Source organism: Lithobates pipiens, unplaced genomic scaffold, assembly GCF_037356315.1.
Source record: "Lithobates pipiens isolate NorthernLeopardFrog02 unplaced genomic scaffold, aLitPip1_a1.2 Scaffold_3, whole genome shotgun sequence".
In the NCBI taxonomy this organism is placed as follows: domain Eukaryota; kingdom Metazoa; phylum Chordata; class Amphibia; order Anura; family Ranidae; genus Lithobates; species Lithobates pipiens.
The window spans coordinates 120108218-120123178 of record NW_027507790.1 but is presented as its reverse complement, the minus strand read 5'-3'; positions in this window follow the sequence as shown (position 1 = coordinate 120123178).

The following is a 14961-nucleotide window of genomic DNA, read 5'->3' as shown; positions in this document are numbered from 1 at the left end:
ATCATACGTGAAGGATACAATCCATTTTCTCAAGATTATTGAGAATCTGGTGATTTCCAGGGGTGTCCACCTTTTGACTATCGAAGTGGAGGCGCTCTACAGCATCATTCCCCATGACAAGGGGGTGGCAGCTGTGAAACATACCATCTATCAATGTAATGACGTGGACTGGGGGTACAACGAATTTATCCTGTCCCTTCTAGATTACATACTACATCACAACGTCTTTACTTTTAATGGCTCCCACTACCTCCAGGTGCAGGGGGTTGTGATGGGGACATGTTGTGCCCCATCGTATGCCAACCTGTACCTGGGGGAGTGGGAACACATGTTCCTAAATGGCGAGGACTTATCAATGTACACAGACCACTTCTTGGTGTGGTTTAGGTACATTAATGACATTTTCACCATTTGGGACTGCCCATTAGAACTATTGAGTCAATGCCTAGCAAGAATGAACTGTAATAAATTCAATCTTGCCTTTACCATGTCATCAAATACCCATACCATCTCATTTCTCGATGTTCAGGTATCCAGGAATGAGGATGGTACCCTTAGTAGCAGCCTCTATTGTAAAGAAACTGCAGGAAATAATATCCTGCATGCTTCTAGTTTTCACCCTGAGATCCTGATCAGGTCTATACCATGCAGTCAGTATTTAAGGGTAAGATGTAATTGTACGGACAATGCTACTTTTAAAACAGAGGCAGATAAATTGAAACATAGGCTTCTCATGAGGGGGTACTCCAACACGTCACTTAAAAAGGCAGTGGAGACGCTGACGCGGGGTTCCTCTTTATTCTAATAAAGGAACGCGGGGTTCCTCTTTATTACTATATGTATATTGCTTGGATTTAAATCTAGCTTTATTTACAGCTATTTATCTTGTTATATCTTTTCTCCTGTCCCTTTCATGTGTGCCCGGCGCGGGGAGACAGTCCCCGTTCAGGTTACACAGTGAGGGTGGGATCTTTCACCTTTTACATCTGGTGTTTTTTCGCCCCACTGGCTTTCATGGCTATTTGGGTCGTGACTCTCCGCGCCGGTGAGATGGCCCTGCGTCCTGCCCCTCCGCTGTGCTGTCGTGATGACGTCAGCACGCTTGCAGCGCTGGAGCGGATTGGCAGTTGCTGATTCACTGCGTGCACATGCGCGCTGTACGTGCGGCGCTTGCGCAGTGTGGAGGTGGGGCGCAGCGTCATCTCTGGGGGCCTGCTCTTGGAGGACTGCTCTGCGTCAGCTGGATGCACAGCTGGTTGGCGTTTGTGACCGACCAGTGATGCTTAGCTCACTATTTAAGCTCTGCTTGAGTACAGGTGAGACAGGGCTTGGAGACGGATGCTGATTTTGGCATACTTGGTAGGGCCATGACTTGAACCCAGTCTGTGCAGGTATTCCTTTTTGTTTGTTGTGTGAACACCAATGTCCCTTGGGATGGATGGATCTCTCACTCATTATGGATATGTTATGCTGCATGCATATACATCCGGCTATATTATTTGCTGCATCTTTCCCATCTTTAACATATATATATATATATATATATATATATATATATATATATATATATATATATATATATATATACTTATTCCTTTTCTCTTGTTTTTTACCTGCCAGTGGGTGCAACTTCATGGGACCCCGGGGCCCTTGATGCGTCCCTCTCCTGTCTATTATGGCCTGTAATCGACATCACTGTTTGACTAAGGTGAGACTGCATTTTACAATATGATATGCATCCCTCTGTATATAGCATGAAATTAATTTTATTAGTGATGTCCCTCTGTTTGTATTCCATGGCAAATTCTCTAGCCTCTTCTGGGCCCCAGTGCACATGTAGGCCCCCTGTTGGTCCGATATTTTGGACTGCAGTGTGGCTGATAGGATAGGTGATTAAGTGGGGGAATGCAATATTAATCCCTTGCCTTTTCCAATTTTCCTTTTTCTTGTTTACCATCTATATACTCTTTAATGAATATCTGGTTGGACGGGATTCGGATTGGCCCCTGCGTCAGGATGTCTCTTCTGCATTTATTTTAAAATTGTTTTGGATGCTAGAATGTACCTAGTGATTAGGATGTAAGTATACGTATTGTACTATCAAATGGCATTACAACAATCTTAGTTGTGATTTTTTTTTGGCTGATTTCCTCGTCTAAATCTTTTAGATATGGTATTACCTGAAAGAAACCCTGATTAAGGAGAATACGACTCATCTCTGAAACGTCGTTGGGTTTGGGTTACTCCATTACACATATCCATGATTTTTTGTGTATTGTTATGCATCCTTGATTATGTATGTTTCTGTGATATTGTAACTATGTATTGTTTTTGTATAATTAATTTTTTATATATATTTTCCTACATATGTGAATATGGTAGTACCTATAAAGTCCCACTTCTAGGGGGTTTCTCAATTTTTCTGATGGAAACCGATGGGCACAGATAGGCTGCACTGGTGGGCACTGATAAAGTGGCACTGATAGGTACTGATGAGGTGGCACTGATGAACACTGATAGGCTGCACTGGTGGGTACTAATGAGTATATAATTATCATGACATAAAATAATGAATGTGAGGGGCCTTTTGGAAGGCATGATTTTTTCTTGGAGCCAGGCAGCACAATGTCTTGGGCCAGCCCTGCACTGATACCATCAATAAAGAGGGAAGAGAGAAAAAAGCCTCCATAGCCTAAAACTGTTGTTTATTAAGTAAAACAAGACATACTCCAAATACTTACAATATGAAGTACCACTGTCGGCACCAAGAAACAGAGTGACAATATCAGCCGCTAGCTTCTGTCTGTGAGTACCAACACTGACAGAATTGTGATAACAATTAAAAAAACACCCTACTCATTCTGTTTACCGATGTGTTCAATTGGAGGAAGATGCCGATTAGGGATGAGCTTCGAGTTCGAGTCGAACCCATGTTCGGTTGTTCGTCTAATTGAGAACATTATGGGCTGTTCTTGCCAAATTCAAGTGGCGCGTCACGGCCCATAATTCACTGCAGCATCACAGTGCATTGATGGCTGATGATTGGCCAAGCATGCACTATGACCCACATGCTTGGCCAATCACAGTGTCGTCTGTGCAGAGAGGGTGGCTTTGGCCAATTAATGGCTCAGGGGGTTTAGTACACCCCCCCACACTATAATAAGGCCTCCTGCATAGTGTATAGAAAAAAGGAGAAAGGCGCAGGCCGACAGACTCGGGCTGCAAAAGAAGGTACTTTGGGCACCAAGAAATAGTTCAGGGTATGATCAATTCATTCAAATATTATATTTTATTTTAAATGTATTTAAATTTCATTATTAACCACTTGAGATCTGCGCTATAGCCAAATGACGGCTACAGCGCGGATCTCCTTTTCCGGGACGACGTCAATAGACGTAGTCCCGTGTACGAGCGGCCTGCGCGCCCCCTGAGGGGCGCGCGCGGCGCGCTCTGTGATCGGCGAGTCCATGAGACTCGCCTGATCACCGATCCGTGCAAGGGGTCGATCCCGACCCCTTATCACGTGATCAGCTGTCAGCCAATGACAGCTGATCATGTGATATAACGGAGCCGGTAATCGGCTAGTATTCCTCCTCGCGCTGCCAGCGCGAGGAGAAAAAAAAAAGCCGATCACCGGCGGCCGTGATCGGGACATAAGTCCCGATCACGGCCAGCAATACAAGTGACCACCTGCCCCCTGCCAGTGCCCACCTGCCCCCTGCAGTGCCATCCTGAATAAAAGTAAGTGCCCCCCGTCAGTGCCACCCAGCAGTGCCCATAGTGCCCACAGTGCCACCCACAGTGCCACCCAGCAGTGCCACCCACAGTGCCACCCACAGTGCCCACAATCTGCCTCAAAGGTGCTGCACCCCAGTGCCGCCCATCAGTGCCCAGCAGTGCCGCCCATCAGTGCCCAGCAGTGCCGCCCATCAGTGCCCAGCAGTGCCACCTATCAGAGCCACCTATCAGTGCCACCTATCAGTGCCCATCAGTCCCATCTATCAGTGGTACCTATCAGTGCCCATCCGTGCCACCCATCTGTGCCACTTATCCGTGCCACTTATCCGTGCCACCCATCCGTGCCATCTTATCTGTGCCCATCTTTGCCCATCAGTGCCGCCTTATCTGTGCCCATCGGTGCCGCCTTATCTGTGCCTATTAGTGCCGCCTTAACTATGCCTATCAGTGCCCACCAGTGCAGCCTATCAATGCCCACCAATGCAGCCTATCAGTGCCCACCAATGCAGCCCATCAGTGCCCACCAATGCAGCCTATCAGTGCCGCCTAATCAGCGCACTTCAATGAAGGAGAAAAATGACCCGTTTGCAAAATTTTATAACAAACTATTAAAACATGATTTTTTTTTTTGCATCTTTTTTTGTTTGTTTAGCAAAAAATAAAACTCCGAGCTGTAACTAAATACCACCAAAAGAAAGCTCTATTTGTGGGAAAAAAATGATAAAAATTTCATTTGGGTACAGTGTTGTATGCCCGCGCAATTGTCATTCAAAGTGCATCAGCGCTGAAAGCTGAAAATTGGTCTGGGACTGAGGGGGGTTTAAGTGCCCAGTAAGCAAGTGGTTAACAATAAAAATGTAATTAAGTTAATAAAAAACCAAGAGCAATTCATAAAGAATATCCATATAAATAGACAATTCCTTTACCATAAAAGACAAACTACCCACAGGACATACATAAATAACATACACAACAAACACAAAGATGACGCTGGTCCGGACCGGTTGCTGTGGACTGCTGTAACCGATTATTTTATACTATAAAAATAGACATAGAAAAATGCTCAATTTGTCTTTATATGTTTAACCAGCTAACATCTATACAATCGTCTATAACAGAAAGTGCAAGTAATCTTGAAAAATTTTAAGAAACAGAAGAATTTATTAAACAAAATGAGACTTTAAAAAAAGAGATTGAAAAATTCCAGCTGAATTTAAAGATTACAAAACAAGCAAAATTTAGACGTGACTTAGCAGATTTTGACAAAGATAAGGTATTTTACTTAACAGTACCACGAGGGCGCAGTAGGTCACAGCGACAAGGTCACCGCCAACATTCTAGATAAAATATAACCAAATCCCACAGTGAGTCAGATGAAGACACAAGAAAGTCAGTCATTTTTTTAGACGTAGAGGAGGGGAAGTCAACAAGCGGACAAACGTCACCTCCAAAAATAAAGGCAGGTCCCAAAAATCAAAAACACCTCAGGAGCGCACATACACGAGGAGTCAAATTTGACAGATCAGATGCTAATACAAACTAAATTAGATACAGAGGATAAAAAGATAACCAACTTGACGGATATTGAATTGTCTTCTGACCACATTAGTTTATTACAAAAAGGATGCCTTTTTCACCTGTGTCAAATATGGATGAATTTACAGTATATAAGGATGTCACCTTATTCCTACGCAAAGTATTTTTTCATTCTCTGTATACATTAGACCCAGATACGAGTAAGACTCTTTTATTAAATACAGAGGATCAAAAAGCACTAGAGACATTAAATTCCCTACTTGAGGAAAACAAGGGATTAAGTGAGCAACCAGTCCCTATAAAAAGACCAGCAAATTTAAAAATTCGGTCTCAAAAATGCCACCATTGTCCAAGAATAAGTGGTTAACATTTTTTTTGGACATGGTGCAAGCTGACTTAGAAAAAATAGACTGGTCCCTCTGATCCCTCGATAACCTCACAGTGGGTGAAAGACAGGCTCTTAAAGACTTGAAGGGGAGAAAGAATATTCTAATAAAAAAGAGTGACAAAGGGGGTAATGTTGTCCTTCTGAATCAAAAACAATATGAAAGAGAGGCTAAACACCTGTTTGGCGATAGTATGACATATCAAAAACTAGACACTAATCCCTTCCGTAAATTGGTAGAAGAAGTAAATCGTAAATTGACGCTTGCCAGGGACGAGGGATTGTTGTCAGATCGTGAGTTCCGACAACTGCAAGTAAGTGAGTTCAATGTGCCGACCTTTTATATTATTCCGAAAGTCCACAAGGACTTAAAAAATCCTCCCAGCAGGCCCATAGTGTCAGCCTGTGGGAGACCCCTGAAAAGGGTGGGTCGGTATTTGGACTCATTGCTGCAGGATTCTGTTAAGAAATTGCGATCCTTCGTTCAAGACACTAGACATGTTTTGGCTAAAATTATGTCTCTTGAGGTCTATAGCCAGCCAGATGAATTGTGGCTGGTTGGTATAGACGTAGAATCGTTATATACCTCGATACCCCACGAAGTGGGAATACGAGCAGTATTAAGATCTTTAGAAAATACCTATCCAGACTTAGGACCACAAAATGAGTTCTTGACAGAACTGCTTGAATTCGCCTTGACTAATAACTTTTTTAAGTTCCTGACTACATACTACCATCAAATTAGAGGTACATCGATGGGGGCGGCATGGGCTCCGGCTTACGCTTGCCTCCATCTGAACCTATGGGAAGAGGAGGATGTCTATTCATCGTCACTGTACCGCGACCACACCCAGGTGTGGTTGCGGTACATTGATGATGTATTGATGATTTGGAACAGCTACATCAATTTATGAGTGAGCTGGATTTAAATCAGCGTAATATATGGCTGACATACACCTTCGATCAGGAGAGTCTGACGTTTTTAGACCTCCACATATCCCTCAAAAATGGTCGACTCAGCACTTGTACATTCCGAAAGGACACAGCAGCAAATACTCTCTTGCATGCGACTAGTCCCCATCCACACTAGCTCAAAAATGGGATACCAGTGGGCCAATTTTTACGTGTCAAACAGAATTGTACAAGTGCTGACGACTACAGACATGAAAGCAAGGAACTTTACATAAGATTCCGTGAACGTGGGTACTCCCATAGGCAAATCAAAAAAGCCAAGAAGAGGGCAGCACTGAGGAAACGGGAGAGCCTTTTGATTGGTCCATCAACAACAGAGACAGCCTTACAAAATACTGTTGAGCCAGTGAGAATTATAACAAATTATGGGTCACAGTGGGATAGGGTTAGATCAATCCTGGATAAACACTGGGGCATTCTGACTAATTCGCCAGGCTTGGCAAAAATAGTTGGCCAATCTCCTAGCTTGGTGGCAAGACATACTAGAAAACTAGGCGACATTTTTATTAGTTCAGAATTCATCAAGGAACCAGATTCAAATTGGTTATCTGAATACCCACGGTCCAAAGGCATGTTCTCTTGCACAAAGTGTCAAATTTGCCCTTATGTGCATCGAACATCAGTATTTACAGATGCCTTTAGTAAGGAGTCCTTTGAAATACGCGACCTGATTAATTGTGCAACCACACGGGTGATTTATTTATTCACCTGCCCTTGCCCCAAAATATATGTAGGCAAAACAAAGAGATCACTAGGAATAAGGAAAGGTGAACATATACGTGACATTAAAGATAAGAGTAAACCACCAGAGAAACCACTAGCCAAACATTTTGCATCATGCCATGATCACAATCCAAATGATGGTGGCTTGCATGTGGATTTTGTGAACACAAGTGGATTTTTGAACTAAAGTGGAGAGTTAATAACCAGTTGTGCTATTGACTGCTACTGCTTGCAAGTATTGTTTTGGGGGTGTTTTTATTTATTTTTCCCCTCCTTTATTTGATACATTTGCTAGCAGTTTTTAAAAGACCTTTTTTTCTGATACTTTTTAACAGCATTTTTTTTCTCTTTCTTCCTGCTAATTTAGGGGAGGGGTTAATTGTTCACAGGTGTATAAAGGTAGTTATACAAACTCCTCTAGGAGCTTGCTCCATGATGGTGGCTTGCATGTGGATTTTGTGAACACAAGTGGATTTTTGAACTAAAGTGGAGAGTTAATAACCAGGAGTTGTGCTATTGACTGCTACTGCTTGCAAGTGTTGTTTTGGGGGTGTTTTTATTTATTTTTCCCCTCCTTTATTTGATACATTTGCTAGCAGTTTTTAAAAGACCTTTTTTTCTGATACTTTTTAACAGCATTTTTTTTTTCTCTTTCTTCCTGCTAATTTAGGGGAGGTGTTAATTGTTCACAGGTGTATAAAGGTAGTTATACAAACTCCTCTAGGAGCTTGCTCCATGATGGTGGCTTGCATGTGGATTTTGTGAACACAAGTGGAGAGTTAATAACCAGGAGTTGAAAACAGGAGTTAAGACAGGAGTCTCTAACCTCTATCCTACCTCCATCCTCCCCTCCATTTTAAAGATCCCACTGCAAGGGGAAACCAGACAGCTCTCCAGAAACGTCAGGCTGACAGCAAGCCAGATTCACTGGAACCAGAGTGTTTAACGGGGACCACCGCAGCCAGGTAAGCTCACACCTCCACCCCCCCCCCCTAGTTATTGTTCCAGGGACTCCGTCCGACCACCTACGGGGGTCAGGAAGGAATTTTTGCTCCACTGGTGCGTTTGGCTGCTACTGCCAGGTTTTTTTTCGCCTTCCTCTGGAACAATCAGGAACAACCGTAGGTTAGCATACCCCTACCTCTGGCCTCCATTCCATTTTTCACGCTATCCTAGGACAACTACTCCAGATCACAGCCAGACTTCTTTTCTGAGTGGAGACCTTCGCCTCAAGTAAAGGTAGCCGGAACAGCCAGCAACCGAATACAACAACTTCTTCCGGATCCATATAGGCATCCCCTGATCAACTTGCGTGCTAATAGCCTCAAGCACGTCGGCAAGTCTGATACCTAGCCCCTCCTCAGGATCAATACCCTGATCAGGATCATCATCTTAGGCCCATAGTACCATCAACAGCATCCACAAACCATGTGCTACTTCAAATACTCAGCTGAAGTTCTGCACAGACTAAGGAACATCAACACCACATTGCCATCTTCCATACAAAAAATACTTAGAGAACAACTATTAAAAACCAGACGACAAGCAGCTCCCAACCACAGGAAGACATCTATTCGACCACTACAATTAGATTGCACCTTGATTAACGCCAGGTCTGCAGTCAAACATAGACTGGAAGTACACAACTTCATCATCGAGAACAATGTAGACTGCCTCTTCATCACTGAAAGCTGGTTAACCTCTGACTGCAACACCATCCTCACTGAATTGGTGCCGGAAAACTACAGGATCCTAACCGAACACCGGATAGGGAAAAAAGGAGGAGGCCTAGCAGTGATCTTTAAAGGCCACCTGGATCTCACTAAACCATCATCTCAGAACCCAGTGCCTTTTATGGAAACCCTGACGCTACATATTCAACCAACACCCCATGACACCACTCATATTCTACTGTGCTACAGACCACTGGGACCAAAGTCCAATATTCTTTCACCCCTCACGGAATCCTTTGCAATGCACACCCTAAAATTCAAAAATTTCCTGGCACTCTGAGATTTCAACCTTTGGGCAAACGAGCCCAAAGACCCCATTGCGACTGCCTGCATCAATCAACTAGAAGAACTGGGTCTCCAGCAACTGATAAAGATCCCCACGCATGGGTCACGACACACCCTGGACCTCATTTTCAAACAGAACATTGACGTCAACATACTCGACAACATAACATTGCCATGGATGGATCACCACGCCTTCAAATTCAAAATAGCTACCAACATCACCAACGAAAAACGGAATCCTGTAACAACAACGCACTGGACCAGATCGCATAAAAAACTGTACTCCGAATCCTTCAAATCCATTCTGTCCAACAAAATAACTACAATAACCTTAAACCACTCTACGGAAGAAACACTCAACTCCCTGAACAAGGCATTGCTGCAATCAGCAGACTCGGTAGCACCAAAACGCAGGGCTCTCATCAGGAAGAAAAACTCTGGATGGTTTAATAGCTCCCTCGCCGTACTAAAGCAAGAATGCAGAAGAGCAGAAAGAACATGGAGAAGAAATACCACAGAGGAAAACCACTTTAACTACAAAGGTCTCACAGAGAATTATCGGAAAGCAATCTTCAAAGCCAAAAGGGACCACTTCTCATATACAATCTCAACGGCCGCAAACCAACCAAGGGAACTGTTTAAGCTGGTTAATCAATCAATGAATCCGGTGTGCCTAGAACCCCCAGAAAGTGAATCCCAGGATTACTGTGACAAACTCTCGGATTTTTTCATCAATAAAGTCAAAACCATCAGGGAAACAATTTGTCAGAAGAAAACATCCAACCTCAGCCAGCAAATACATAAAGAGGATGTCTGCACCAACATACCGCAACCACCAAAATTTTCACTATCCCCAATTACCGTAGACACCACAAAAAACATCATTAATAAACTGCGTGACCTTACCTCACCTATTGACATCATCCCCACAAAACTACTGAAAGAATGCTCCGACATCGTGGCTCCAACCATAACCCACCTCATAAACAGATCATTCCACAAAGGGATTGTTCCCAGCATCCTCAAACAAGGCATCGTCAAACCTCTACTCAAGAAACCAAACCTGGACCCTCAAGATCCAAACAACCGTAGGCCAATTACAAGCCTCAACACCATTTCTAAGATCATGGAGAAAGCTGTAGTACATCAGCTACAACTTCACCTGGATACTCACAAACTCCTGGACCCGCTGCAATCAGGCTTCCGCCCGGGTCATGGATCAGGAATGGCTCTCCTCAAGATTTGGGATGACGCCCTTGAAGCAGCAGATGACGGAGAGCCGTGTCTCCTCGTACTGCTAGACCTAAGTGCAGCGTTTGATACAGTAGATCACAATACTCTACTCGTCTGCCTCACAGAAGTAGCCGGAGTCCAAGACATAGATCTCCAATGGTTCGCGTCCTTCCTAGGAAATCGGTCACAGACAGTGAAACTAGGAAAATTGCTCTCCGAAACTCGGGCAGTCACCTGCGAAGTCCCTCAAGGCTCTTCTTTGTCACCCGTTCTCTTCAACCTTTACATTCTCCCACTCCTTCAAATCATCAGATGCTCAGATCTCTGCTTCCACTCTTACGCTGACGACACGCAACTTTATTTCCGGATCAATGGAAAAAAAGATCACCAACAACAACTTGAAAACTGCCTCAAATCAATAGAGGACTGGATGACCACTAACTCCCTCCAGCTGAATGAATCAAAGACAGAGCTTCTTATCTTACACCCAAATCATAAGCCCGCAACCAAAACCTCCTGGTCTCCACCAACCGTCTTTGGGCAGATTATCTCCCCAAAGAGTCTCGGGGTTATTTTAGATGCACAAATGTCAATGGATGCGCAAATAGGATCTGTAGTCAGTGGATCTTACCATCTGCTACACATGCTTCGCAGACTCATCCCTTTTATCCCAAAGAATGACAAAGCAGTGGTAGTTGGAACAATCATTAATTCACGACTGGACTACACAAATTCGCTGTACATAGGATTACCACAATATCAACTTGCGTGATTACAACTGATCCAAAACACGGGGACAAGGCTGATAACAGGAAAAAAACCCTGGGAATCCATCTCTCCTTCGCTGAGGAGCTTACATTGGCTAACCGTAAAAAATCGGATCACGTTCAAGACCCTTTGCCTCACCCACAAATGCGTGCATAGAGAAGCTCCGCAATACCTAATGGAGAAAATAAATCATTACACAACAAACCGCAGTCTTCGATCAGCCAACAAAAACCTCCTCCTCGTGCCCAAAGCCCGGTATAAATCCAAGGGGGACCGGAGATTCGCTGTCCATGGGCCTCGGCTATGGAATGCTCTACCAATCAACATCCGCCTGGAAGAAAATCACCTGGCTTTTAGGAAAAAACTCAAGACCTTCCTCTTTTAGCAGATGATCAAAGCTCGCCACAGCGCCTAGAGGCGATTCAGTTCGCATTGTGCGCTATACAAGTATTTCATTCATTCATTCATTCAAAAGGCATGACAGTCAAAGGCATTTACGCTTTAAAATTGCTTAGCAGGAGGGGTAACTTTGACCATATCCTACTACAAAAGGAAAATGGTGGGTATACCATCTAAGATCCCTTGCTCCTGTGGGCCTGAATACTGAGTTAAATTTGCAGGTTTTCTTAGAGGCATAACGGGGAACGTTACTGTCTTAGTTGCAACTCACTATGTTATCTATATTTGGTAATACGTGAAGTGCGGCATTCCCTGCACTGAATTTGCCCCTTACTTTGAAGTGCCTTTGTCTTAAGTCACTGTAGATATATGATTTTAAATCCCTTAGGAAAATCAGATATAGTCATGATGTGAAGTAATTAGGACGGATATAAAAATAAAAATACCCCCCGTCTTTTCTTTTCCCTAGAGTGTTTATGTGTGTCTTGTTGTGTCTATGGTTTGTGGTGGTGGGTCCTGTTGGTATACAGATAACGGTATTTGTGATGGTAGAGTTGTATTGTCGAATGTGTTTTTTTGTTTTTTTCCATTGCCCTACACACCTAGTACTTAGAATGTCCAATTTAAGAATATGGTAAAGAAATGGACAGGAGAAAGCTTCATTGGAGAAACCCTCCCGATAGACTAGCCACTCTTAAATACAGGATGAAGTAACTATGGATAAATCAGCTTTGATTATCAAACCTGGTTAATTCGGAATAAAAGGACGTTTGACTGTGTGCTAATGATCGTCCGAGAAGAAGCTACGCTAATAGCCAGCTAAATGCGTTGACGTCACACCGTGACGCTGGACGAGCCTTTCAATGGTGGAGACTGTGGATACAGCCTGGATGGCAGAGTTTTCTTTCCCGCAAACAAGCTACAAAGCAGCAAGAGAGTAATTTACACCTAAACAAGCGACCGGAGCCTTTGTCGGCTTATGTGGAGTGTGCCCAGTGGACTTTGCTTGCTTTGGATTATAGCGCTGATGATACGCCCGCTGAGGGAGTTCCGAATGGCTGGATTTCTCTATTTCAACAGAGAGCTTGTTAATAACATCCCAGAGGGCTGTGGTAACGTATGGATAGTAAACTTGAGCTGCCTGCATTCAAATTATCTGAATATAGCAGAATGCGATATCCATAGATTCAATTGATACCAATAGCCTCCTGATTCGCTAAGGACAGACTGGCAGCAATAAACCCCTCATGTACTGCTTCAGCTATAGCTTGCTAGTGGGGACTGACACTGCATGGAAAAACTTACTAAAACAAAGTAGCAAGGTTTAAACGGAAAAACATATCTGAAAGGAACCTGGGCAAATTAATGCCACTGAATGAACTCGCACTTTACTGTATATTTACATACAGTAAATGAATGTGGACACTTTGTTATAAATCTAAATGATATTCTAGTTAGAACATATAGTAACCAATCCAGGCTGATTGCAACATTTGTAACTTAATTAATCCACCTCTCCCCTTAGCTTGCTGTAGACTGCTGGTTAAACGTATAAAGACAAATTGAGCATTTTTCTATGTCTATTTTTATAATATAAAATAATCGGTTACAGCAGTCAACAGCAACCGGTCCGGACCAGCGTCATCTTTGTGTTTGTTGTGTATGTTATTTATGTATGTCCTGTGGGTAGTTTGTCTTTTATGGTAAAATAATTGTCTATTTATATGGATATTCTTTATGAATTGCTCTTTATTTTTTTATTAACTTAATTAAATATTTATGGTTAATAATGAAAATTAAATACATTTAAAATAAAATATAATATTTGAATGAATTGATCATACCCTGAACTATTTCTTGGTGCCCAAAGTACCTTCTTTTGCAGCCCGAGTCTGTCGGCCTGTGCCTTTCTCCTTTTTTCTATATGCTATTTGGTTACAGCGCCAGCACCTTAATTAAGGAAGAATGATTCCATTTTTGGTCTCATAAAGTGACCTCTTACTAGTGGGTAAACCTGCATTTCCCTTTTTTCCCCCTTTCCTAAAATGTATTCACCTGCATAGTGTGTTGTGGTGGAAGAGAGAGATAGACAGAGGGACATTGTCATTTGATTTAAGTTAGATAGAAGGATAGGCAGGCGAGTCAGTTAGCTGCAGTTACAGTGTATGGAGGATATATATGCATCCTAGGTGTTGTATGTGTGTATATATATATATATATATATATATATATATATATATATATATATATATATATATATATATATATATATACTTTATTCAGTTTAGCTAGATCCGTTCCTGTTATTCTCTTCCTAATATACTGACAGGCAGGCAGGTGATTTTAGTACTTGCAGTATTTACAGTTAGTGTATTGTGTCCTTTGCACAGTGTGCACCTAAAGCTATCTTCAAGACAACTGCTGATGTTCTTCTGATCCTATTAATACCACAGGCAGGCAGCTACAGTATTTACAGTTAGTGTACCATGTCCTCTGCACAGTGTGCAACTATAGCTGCCTTCAAGACCATTGCTGGTGTTCTTCTGATCCTATTAATACCATAGGCAGGAAGCTTCAGTATTTACAGTTAGTGTACTGTGTCCTCTGCACAGTGTGCACCTAAAGCTACCTGAAGACAATTGCTGGTGTTCTCATACTAATAATGCTACAGGCAGTTGATTCTGTTAGCTGCAGTATAAACAGTATTTATATATACATCCCAGCTTTGTGCAGCTACATCTCACTGCAGGCCATTAGTGTGTCTTGAAGGCCAACAAGGAGAGGCAGACAATCACAAGCCAATAAAAGAGGGCAAGCAGGCTCTGTGTCTAGAGGCAACAGTGTTGGTCATGGACACGGTGCATTCTCATCAGTGCGTGGCCATGGGACACGCTTGTCCTTTTTTTTCGGCAGCTGGCCGTGTTGAGCCGCAACATGCCAAAGACTTGGTAGAGTGGATGACCAAGCTGTCCTCATCCTCTTCATCCTCTCTCACCCAGCTTAGGGTACTTTGTCTGGCAAAGCAGCTGCCAACGTGGCCTCTTCCCTCATCTCAATGGCATCAGTCACTCCTTCCCTAGCCTTACCATGTCCTCCTGAGGAGTCCCCCGAACTGTTTGACCACAGTGTTGGGCACATCCTCTAGGAGGATGACCAGAGTTTTGAAGGCTCTGATGGTACTCAGCTAGA